Source organism: Primulina eburnea, chromosome 8 (genome assembly GCF_022965805.1).
Source record: "Primulina eburnea isolate SZY01 chromosome 8, ASM2296580v1, whole genome shotgun sequence".
In the NCBI taxonomy this organism is placed as follows: domain Eukaryota; kingdom Viridiplantae; phylum Streptophyta; class Magnoliopsida; order Lamiales; family Gesneriaceae; genus Primulina; species Primulina eburnea.
Window position 1 is genome coordinate 5,060,841 of NC_133108.1, and position 12,381 is coordinate 5,073,221.

Consider the following 12,381-nt stretch of genomic DNA (forward strand, 5'->3'; position numbering starts at 1 on the left):
TGTTATGTGTTTGAATGGAAAATTAAGGTTTGGTAATGCTCTATTTATAGATAGTTTGACGCGGCAGAAATCTAGTAAAATTAAACTGTGTGTGTATTCGAACTTTCATCAAAATTACTTTGTTCTTATCCATGTCACGTAAGATTAATCGGAAGGATGGACACGTGGATTGATGATCATAATCCCACACAACTTCAGTTTTTTTTCTTACGGGTAGAGTGTGGCGGGGTGGCGGGGTGGCGGTGGCGTTTTTAAATTTTATATTTATGTGGCATGGCCACAAATTCAAACATGTGAATGCATATGTTTGCCGGTTGAATATTTGATACAAAGAAAACGCGGAGTGCCTCTTCAGGATAGATATTTCATGAGGTATCTTCAAGCACAAGTTTTGTGCGTGTATTTGAAATATTACCATCTTCATTCTACCGATTACCTCGTACGTCTCCTACCAACATTTAATTTAATGTTTAAACTGCAACTTCTCCGTAATTAATGTATGTACTTGTAATGCACATTTTATTGTGGTTGTGTAGGTGCATGAATCACGATCATGAGTAGGATAAGACAGACATTGGTCCAATGGTTAAGGTTGAGTTCCTGAAATTTGTGGGTCATATGTTCGAGTGCAGCTGATTGCGGATAATTTTCTTAATATATTTAGATATATTTAGTTGTTTTCTTGTATTTTTTTTTCTCGAGATAAGCAAATCTCGAGTCGACTCTCAAGTACAAATAATTATATTATATCTTTATAATATGAAATAATCATATTTGTAATTTAAAAAAACACGGTTATTGTACAAACATAATATTATTGAAAATCAAATCCGAAGGTTAATTAATTAAATATAAACGGCAGATGTCGTCGTTCATTTTTTAATTATGATGATGACGGATGTTACGTACTTGGCAGCTAACTAACTTAGATTTGATTAACGGTCGCTACTTTAGATTTGATTAACGGTCGCTACTTTGACTTTATTTACCACAAGTTTTGATAAAGTATATTCTTATGACAGTGAAATATTAAATATTTTTGAGCGTGTAATAAATGCACATAAATATTCGTAATTTGATTTAATAAATTCTAGCTATATTGACCACCTGATTCCATGTAATCCATTATACGTACAAACCAAGGAAACAATCTTAGGAAACTTGTAAGTATATAATTAAAGCAAAAATTTGTGTGAGATGGTCTCACTGGTCGAATTTTGTGAGACATATATCTTATTTGGGTCATTCATGAAAAAATATTATTTATTATTATTTTTTATTGTGAATATCGATAGGGTTGACATGTCTTTTAGATAAAGATTCGTGAGATCGTTTTATAAGAAACCTACTCTATAATTAAATATTTACTCGATATAATATTACCCCTATAAAATACTCACACAAGGGGTGGGCGGTTGGTTCGAGATTGCAATTAATATTATAATTAGATTGTGTGTTGGGGGATGTTTGCCGGTATTCAGAAATTAAATACTTAATTAAATCAACTTACCCTCCATCTGCTTCATTTATTCTAGGATTGAGAATAGAATGCAATGACCTAAAAGGTAGATATCACTACAAGAATAAATGCTTATGATGACATTTATAAATGTCATCATATTCAATATTTAGTGACGTTTAAGTTTAGTGACACATCCAACAAATGTCCTCTATTCCAATGTCGTCTTAAACTTCCTGACATTTTTTAATGTCATTATAAGATGTTAATGACAACTTCATATGTGTCACTAATTATTCATATAATGACAATTTTAAATGTCAGAAAAACTCATGTTTTAAATACATTTATACATGTCTTGTTATTATAGTAATAATGACAAATTTATATGTCAGTTAAAATCATTTATAATGACAACTAAAAGTGTTGTGTATGTTATTTATTGTGACAATAACAAATGTGGAATATTTGGGTTGGATAAATATTGGAGGAGGGAAAAATAGATAAAATAAATATGAGAATAAAAAAAAAAACATATTAGATTAGTTATCCTGACATTTTTAATTGATGTCTTTTTTTATATGGAGGGAAAAAAAGTTTTATCCAACCCAAATATTCCCACATTTATTTATATTGACAATTTTTTATTTTTTAATGATTTTTTACTATGTGGAAAAAATAATTGTTCCCCTCCATATAAAAAATGACATCAATTAAAAATGTCAGGATAACTAATCTAATATGTTTTTTTTTTATTTTACATATTATTAATTTTTTACGAGTGTCATTATTAAATATTTGTAACAACATTTAATTAAAGGTGTCTAGAAAAAAATGTCATAGCCATTTTTTGTTATATATTTATCATATACATGTGAGATTTACTATAAGAAAATATATATATACATCCCGAATTGTTTATATATTCATTAATCTAGCCACGTTACAGAAGAAGAACGAAAGGAAGTGAGAAACCCTATCCATCTCTTTTATTTATTCGGCCCATGTCACCACAAGGGATTGGTCGATAAAATTCAATTTCAATGAGTCGGTCGTAGAAGCAGCGGCACCGGCGGATATAGAATTTAATTGTTTTTATTTGACAAACTAAAACAACTTTCTCCAAAGAAATTTTTATTTTAATATTAGTTGTGTGATAATGTTTATCATGTGATGGTTGGAACATTTTGAGTTTATAAGTCATTTTTAATTAGTTTAATTAGTTGTTAGGTTATAAACCTAAGAGGTGTTTATTCCTAAAAGGCTTGCCTATATATTGTTTGGTGAAACATTCTGAGTTTATAAGTCATTTTTAATTAGTTTAATATATTAATGTTAGACAATTATAATATTGATCTCTTGAGAAGCCGACGATTTGCCTATTGAGTGGTTTAACCTCTCGAGTTAATAAGTAACTCTTCATTAGTTTAATTTATCAATGTAGGACAATTGCAACTTTTACGACCCCTTGAGAAGCCGACGTCCATGTCGGCTCATTCTAGACGAATTTCAATCACATTTTTCGACGGTAGCCCTTTTTTAGGTTGCTTTTCCTCTACGGTGACTCTTAACGAAAGCATCAATGTAACGTTATAAGTTCAGAAGATGTTTAATCTCAAAAGAATTTTCTATTCAGTAGTGTAATCTTTTGAGTTTATAAGTTACTCTTTATTAGTTTAATATATCAATATGAGACAATTGCAACATACGCTACAAGAAATTCGTTGATTAAAGACTAAAAAATGGGTATCTAATCAGTCTTTCGGTCTCTAATTTAGAGACGACGTTCATAAATTCAGTATCCAATATAGCTATCGATTTGTTTTATTTCGTCTCTAATATAGAGACCGATTTAATTTTTTTCTTCTCTAACTTAAGAACCAAATTTCCATTTAGGTCTCTAAATTAGAAGCCTGGCGTTCGAGACTGGCTTAATCTATTCCCAATCCAAACAACCAACTACAACACGGTATAATAAATCAATGAAGTCAATAAAAACAACCACAACACCATATCATTAATCTAAACCACAGTACCATATCAAAAGAAATATTTGTACAAAATATTTAAGTATGAGTTATTTCATTCTACCAAACATTCATAATCAATATCCAAATGTTTCTAAGTCCATCCATTCAAAAAATAGAACTTTAACTACTGACATGATGGCAGCTAATCGTCTTCTCTAATTCAACCATACGAGCTCTCATCTTTGTATTATCTGCACTCGTCTTCTCTAATTCCACCATATGAGCTTTCAACTCAGCATTCTCTATTCTCAGCTCTTCTATAGTAGCTGATGAGCTGCTTGGACGACCCTTGCCCTTAGAAGTAGACATTGCATGAGGAAGCATGAATTTTGCCTCGGAGCCAAGGCCATAGAGAGGCGACTCTTCTTTATCTTCTAAACTGTTAGAGTATCGTTTTCTCACACCCAAAGACCCAACAGAACTTTAAAAATTTTAGTTTTGAAGATCTGCCTTATCATTGTTGATCAGCATGAAGAATGTACGGCGCGCGTGTTGCCTAATCAAACAAAAAACCCTAAACTTTTCTCTTGAATATCATTCAAAAAGATTTCGGATGCTCGAACGTAGAAAAGGATCCAATGAATTTGAAAGTCTGGTTCTATGATTGCATTAATATGACAACCATACAAAAACGCACATGCAAGTTTATGAAAACATTATAAGTTCAACAAGTCCCAGAAAAAAAATTGGATAGCTAATTTTTAGCCACAATTGAAAAGTTAAAACTGTAAAATAGAAATTGAAGCTGTCCCTACCAACATAGGAAAAAAATAATCAAACAATATGTTATATAGATGTTCTTCTCTAAAGAGTGGGGTTGCTTAATCCACCCTTCATTACTATATATATGTTGTTTAGTAGTTGTGGATATATTGCATTCATGATGTTAATGACGTAGTCAATTAATTAATAAAATTTTATTCTCCAATTAGACAAAAAAAAAAAAAAAACAATCTCACTAAATTATATATACTTCGTCTCTAATTAGATACCGATTTGTATAATCGGTCCAATTTGTAAACCTATAAAAATTATGTCAGAAAATTTTTTTTTTAGATTTTTTTAAAAATAGAAAATATTAAAGACATAATGTTGATATGTTGATCTCTAATTAGACACCGAATAGTAAATTTGGTCTTTAATTAGCGACTGAAGTTTGAAATTTATCGCAAAAAGAAAAATATATACATTTTAAAATAGAGTAAATGGTTTAAGACCGATATTAATAAATTCGGTCACATATTTAGACAACGATTTATTATTTGGTCACTAATTTCGTTACAAAATTGTATTTTTCTTGTAGTGATATGTTTGCGCTTGATTAGTTTTGGGAATAATGTCCCCATGAAATGACGATGGATGATCATTAAGGGCAGGACATGCTTACACATGCATGCATATGTTTGTAGTTTGCAGTTTGAGAGAGTATACATACGTATTGTTGTTGAAAGTATGTACAAGATGCATGAAGCGTAATTTCGCCTGAAATTTCTTCCGGGTTCGGGAGCAGGGTATTTGGGTTTCTTAATGAGATGGATTCCTTGAGGATGTTCGGAATACTCGAGAATTGAAGCTCTTCTGAAGCTAGATCCATCGGCGAAGGATAATCGGAAGCCCTTTCTTCGCAAAGATCCCTGTGAAATTACTCAGAAATCAACAAGCAATTCGGAGCAGCAATGGAACCGAGGAGCGAAAGGTGGCAACAGAGAAATCGGAGCAGCAAAGGAACCGATGAGATGCACCGCCCACTTGGTTATCGGCGAAAAGAATGGCTACGATACGATTCTCTACTGTTATATTTAATCGGCTATGAATCTCTCATAATAATGATAAATTTCATCATAATTATACAACTTCATCTTACTTGTTGATCAGTTTTTTCAAAAACTGGGACCGAACATGAAACTATTTTAATCAAATATCAAAAACTTGTACACAGATTAATAATAATATAATGCTATATATATTACATAACAATGCAGAGCTAATTAACAGATGTAATTAATTACATCCTCTTCACGTTCATAACTGTGTAACTAAGGAATAAAGGAACAATAACTACGTACGTATGTGTGTGTGTGTGTGTGTGTGTGTGTGTGTGTGTGTGTGTGTGTGTGTGTGTGTGTGTGTGTGTGTGTGTGTATATATATATATATATAGCATTCCATTACGCTACTGAAACCAAATGCCAGAGCTGTGTTTGGTGGATGGTCCGGTTTTCGTAGTGGCTCCGACATTATGACAGAGGGTGTAACAGGCGGCAGAGCGATTTTTTGACGCATTGTTGTTTGTATGAGAAGGCTTTGAATATTGGGAAACTAAGGCTGTTGTATCTGGTTTGGGTTGATGAGTACTGTGGGCAGAAGCATAGGAGGGATTAGTTCCCACGCCCAGATATTCAGCTGCAGATCTCTTTGAAGCCATTAAAAGATGATTAAAATGCAGAGTTGTTGAAGTATGAATTAAAGATGTGTGGGTATGTTTTGATTTGAAAAATTAGGTTGGTAATTCCCTCTTTTATAGAGATGTTGACGCGGCATAAATCTACTAACAAAATTTGATCAAAATTCCTATATTCTTATCCATCTAACGTAACTTATGACGAAGTTTAAATGGGAAGATCGACACGTCGACTGATATCGACGGGTGTAAATTGCAGGACAAATTCAAATTTTCTCACGGTATAGCAGATGGAACTCCACAATTGGAAATTTCTGGAATGGGGAGATATATTTCATTGGTGTGGATCAATATTTACGCCACACGTTCAAACATCCACGTCGCCGTATGAATGAATACTAACTTTATGTCTTGTTGTGCGGGGCTGCGACCCAAAAAACGCGCAATAAAAAAAAAAAAAAAAAACCGGTGGCCTTTGGTAGATAGACATGTCCTGTTTAAGAGTGGAAACTGATCGACAGGTTTGCGAGCTTTCGTATTCGAACTTATCAATATATTCAAGCCAAACTACAAGATGTTCGAACTTATTTTCAAGCAAAACTCGATCCCAAATTATTTTGTTAGATAGTTAGTGAGCCGCTCGCGAGCTTTAATATTTTATTAATATAATATAATAAATAAATGAATTTCGAACTTTTCGAGTACTTATTGTGGAGCAATAATTCAAATAGTTTTTCTCGAACTCGAGCTTTAACATAAACCAAATTCGAGGCAAAAGTTTTAAAATTTTCGAACTTCAAATCGAGCTCAAACTCGAATAGAATTAATTTGAGCTAAATTCAAGCATTCAAATTTTCATCATATTCGGTTCGTTTACACTCCAAGTCCTGCTAACCATTTTTTTTTTGTTCGACGACTGTTCTCAGTATATCAACACAGGTCTTTTTAACGTGCTTATTTCTTCAATCACACGTATCTTGAGAAACTTTCCAGAGATTCACTCATCTTATAATTGACCCAAGTCATTCATGCTTAATTTTGAAGTTCTTAAGTGATGAACTCTCAAAAAGAATGCACCTTTTTATATGAGTAGTACATATCAAATCTTTTAATTACTCCTCAACTGTATAGTCTCATACATTCACAGACTTGGAATCACGTTCATTCTTGGACGACGTATCACAATCACCCTTCTTCAGAACGCGACATCCTCGTCGTGGCTATCTCATCGATCCACCAACGTAAAAAATCTAAAGGTGGCTCATACGGATTCAAGAGATGACATATCCTGTGTATGTAGCACTTTGCCTCGCAGGTTCAAGAGGTGGCTCCAATGTGTGTAACATTTTTCTTCACAGGTTCAAGAGATGGTTTCCATTCCACGTAGCACTTTGTCCCGCGTAACACTTATTTTCCGGTATTCCTATCGGTGACAGGCTATAATACCATTTATAATGCCTTAGATTCGACGATTGTTCTCACTGTACCAATATATGTTTTTTAGCATGTTTATATCCTCAATTACACGCATCCTGAGAAACTTCCCAGGGGTCACTCATCTCTTAATTGCTCCAAATCAAGTATGTTTAACTTTGAAGCTCTTATATCACAAGCTATTAAAAAGAAGACCCACATTGATGATATGAGTAATATATATCAAATATTCATCAAATCTTTTAAGACATTCTCAACTGTACAGTCTCATACATGCATAATATTGGAATCCCATCCTCTTGGACGGGGTATGATCACCTCTTCTAATACTTTACTTTGTTAAAATCATAAAAAAAAAAAAAAAAAGACAGAATATGATGACATCTTATTTTAACATTGTGTCACTGCTAAAAAAGGGCCAAGGAGGGGTTCAATCCAAGGAAACTTGTAAGGAATTAACTTGTTAAGATATCATTATCACAAAATTGACTCGTAATATCGCATCACAAAATTTATGTGAATACAGACAGATACATGGAGTCAATTTCTACTATTAATGAAAATAATCTCAATTAATCATGTATTAGCATATAATAATATAATTAATGATTCCGTGCAATATACTAAATATCAACAGAAAGCGATAGGTTGATTTTGATTTCAAGATTTTGCTGCCGACTACTACTGCTACTACTACATTTTAAGACGACATCGATCCCCTTAGCTTCAAGTCGTTGACTTACCCAATTCGACTCGGTTAATTAATACGTTGGGATGATGAAAATCTTTGAAATGGATTAGTGTAATGTATTAGAATGAACGCCGTGTATATTCATCCATTTATATTTTAATTAATAATTAATTAAAATGTGTTAACTAATGGTGAAAGTCGCATATATTCTTCTAAATATTTTGCAACGTGTGACACAAAATAGATATAACTAAGAAACTCAGGATTTGATTTTGGACTGCCCAAAATGTTAAAAATTCATTGGTTGATATTTTGATTCAATATAATTTATTGGAAAAATTATAAAATTGGTATGATAAATTAGTCTGATTTTGATTTTTTAGGATAATCGGGGAGGTTTTTATTAAAAATACTTTTAAATTCTAGATTTTTTTTCCGCTAGCTAGAGCACTCATATGATGTTGAATATGATATCAGTAATATACATTGTTAACTCAACATTTCGACCAAAAAAAAAAAAACTAATTGATATTGTTAAGATCGGTTGAGAGGTAATCGTTGAGCTACAATAGCTCGGTTCTTGAAATATTGAACACCGATGAATTAAATCGAGTTTGGTGTTCAAACCAAACGGAAGACACCCGAAATAATCTTCATAGAAACCGATTAAATATTTTGTAAAACATTTAAAATATATGCAAGTTGAATGAGTAAAAATATTTTAAATGTTTGGTATCTATATATGTTTTCTCGTGGGCTCATACAAGTAAAAAAGTATATAATAATCTTGGTGAGACGGGCGTTGTTGATCAGTTTATCTTCAAAAACTTGTGACCGAACATGGAATTGTTAACAAATTTGAATCAAATATCAAAAACATGTACACAGATAAATAATAATATGATGCTATATATATGTATATTACATAACAATACATACATTTGATGTTCTTGATTCAGAAGCTAATTAACAGAGATCTAGTTACGCACAGCCTTTTCACATACATGTGTAACTAATAAAGGAATGAGAACTATACGTACATATAAACAGAATAAAAACACAATTAAACTCATTTATATACATCTATATAATGCATTAATTCCATTGTGTTAGCTAGCTACTGTGTTACCAAAGGCCAACGTTGTGTCTGGTGGATTGGCCAGTTTTCTTGGTGGCTCCGACATTATGATCGAGGGTGTAAGCGGCGGCAGAGCGGTTTTTTGAAGCATTGTTGTTTGTAGGAGGAGGGTTTGAATATTGGGAAGCTAAGACCGTTGTATCTGGTTTGGGTTGATGAAAGTTGGTTGAAGCATAGCAGGGATTAGTTCCCGTGAGAAGTTCAGCTGCAGATCTCTTCGAACTCATTGTATAGTAATCAAGATTGAGAATTCTTGAATGATGAAAGATGTGATGTGAGAAATAAGGTTCGCCCCTTTCCCGGTTTTATAGGGGGCGTGTAACGGTGATTTACGTTTGAATCCTCGGCTTCCCACGCGGCAGAGATGTTAAATTTCATCAAAATTACTTGATATATATGTTAATTCTCGTCAGTTCACGTAACAAACGAAGATTTGATTGTGTAAATTGCTGCGCGAATTCAAAAGTTCGGGACGGTATTCGTGTGTGTGAAAAGATAATCACCACTACACACGGAAATTAATTAATTGTGTGTGTGATTGAAAGTATTCGGATGTTGCGGTGTGTAAGAGCGACACAATACAACGAGTTGGTCAAAATGCGCCAATTTCTCGATTTTGTGCCTCTGTTGGACAGATATGGAGTGATTCGTGCATGTATTTACCATCTTCGCTCATTAATCTGTGTATTACACCTTTAAGATATACACCACACAGCATCTCGGAAATTGCTGGATTGCTTGCTTGGAGAAGCTAGGTAATCAAAATGAGGACATGATTACACATATGCATTCGACGTGCAAAACAACAGAGGAAGTGTGGCTGTCTGTGTAGGCGTTCGGAACTCCACAGTATCTGGGAAATTGCTCGATTGCTTGCTTGGAGAGACTTGTTTAGGTTGAATAATGGAGGATCATTATGACCAGGACATGGTCACATAGACATACGCGCATGCATGCATGGTTGCAGTTTGAGTATACGTACGTACATTGATACGTATTGCTGTTGAAAGTACGTAGAGTTGAAGAGTTGAAGACGCATGCAATGCAGCGTAATTTCACCTCAGCTTTCTTCCCGGGTTTCTTAATTGAATGGGGTAACTTGGATCTTTAATTAATTAACACGGTTTTTTTAATTATTCATAATTTTTTCTTATGCCTATATTGTAAGCTGATTACATTAATAATGACTAAATTTTGAATGTTATTATAATAAATTGATCAACAAATTATATGTATGTGATGTATATATTATATATATACTTGCAAACAGCCATATGTGCAAACCACTGGACGAATAAATTCAAAATTTAATGATGGTAAAAGATTTAAATTGAAAATTATGCATGAGATAATATGTGAGATATATGAATATTAAATAAATTATTTTCAAGGTCGTAAATTACACATGATTATTCCGATCCATTTTTACATGAAATGTTATATGAATTAGGAGGCTTGACTTTTTCTTCTATTTGCTTTTATGTTAAGCTAAACAAAACACACACAATACCAATAATAAAACGAATTTGACTGAGTATTTTGCCGGTTTTGTAATGATTCGGGCATATTCCTGTTTCACCCTATCTCCAAATTAAACGACATGCCCTATTCAAATGTACCTTCTGAAATAGTTGGAAACGACGTTAATTTCATGATATCTTCGCAATTCTTTTAATTTATATTTAATTCTTTCTTAATTTGAATGAAATTAAAAACATATGAACAAACAAGGGTGATGTTTTTTTACTTTCACAAAGATGATGAATATTATTTTTTTCGATCACAAAAACTAATTTAAAAAAAAGCAATAGCAATTGATGCAGGGATAAAAGAAAGAAACTCCACACGATATTTTTAAATTTGTATAAAATAGAAACATCATGTGTACTTGACAACTACACCTTCAATGCTGATACAACTTATTTGTAACGCGTTAACAAGAACACTATGAACATAATTTATAAAAATAAAAATATGATTTATGATATATTTTCATCGCGACTGGCCACGGCCGGAGCCAAGTCCATGCACCGGTGGTCTTAGATGGGGGTGGTGTTTGCTCCCGTGAAATTGATCCAGTGTTGGCAAAGGCCAAATCTGCGGCACTAGTTCGTTTCGTTGTACTTTTTCTATAAACATGATCAGTTTGAAATTGGGTAGCAAGCTCAAAAGTCTTTGTTCAGGGAGAGAGCACGTGTCCCGTTGGACAGAACAAACCCCCGCCTCCCATTTTTTTATTTGATTGAGATTTACTGAAGGTTTGCTGGTATTCCTACTACTAAAATGACATTCTAAAGTTGCCGAAAACGACTTCGGAGCCAGCCAGCCACCGCCCCCTGCTTCCCCCACCGACCCCAGCTGTATTCCCCAAATTGCTCGATGTATCTTTTCTTATTATTTAAAAATCATTGTAAGAGTAGAAATAATAAATAATACAAACCTTAAACTATTTATCCTACGTACTTCTATTTTCCTTATTTTCATATTTCTTTACCTGTGACTTCGTCTTTGAGTTTTTTGTCTTCTAGGTTTTAAGATATTTATGTTTTAGATATTTAATTTAACTTAAAATAATTAAAATATGATAAATGATTATTATATATAAGCATATATTTTTATTTGAACTTATATATTACTATTTTGGTAACAATATTAAAACACTATTTTATCTCTCGTTTTTTTTTTATCTGTTTTTCGCATACTAGATTACTATGATTCAAAATTTTGATATTGTATCTTCTTGCTCTTTTTATATAAAAAATTTATTTTAATATCATAGTTTTTTTATTTTTTGCTCTACTAAATTAATATTGTTTATGATCCCATTTTTGTTATTTTAATGTAAATATAAAAATGATTATTATTTTGTGCATACATGTCAATTATTATATCTACTAGTATTGCTGCACATTCATTGTGAGTATAATACAATAATTATATAAATATCATGTTTTTTTTTATGAATATTGTATTTTTTAAATAAATAATTTGGTGATAAATAAATAAAATTATTTATCCTTTTATAAGAGTTATTTAAAAAAATGAAACAAATTGGTGAAATAATAGGCTCATTTTTACGACTAGTTATCTTAGAATACTTATTTTCGCCCCCTAAAATTCCGTACCAATTCATATCCTCGCAGCTTTCCATTCTTCACTGGCTTTTTACAGGTGCAAGGATGTGTTCATTCAGCTTCAATATAAAAACAACATAGAACACCTCAAAATT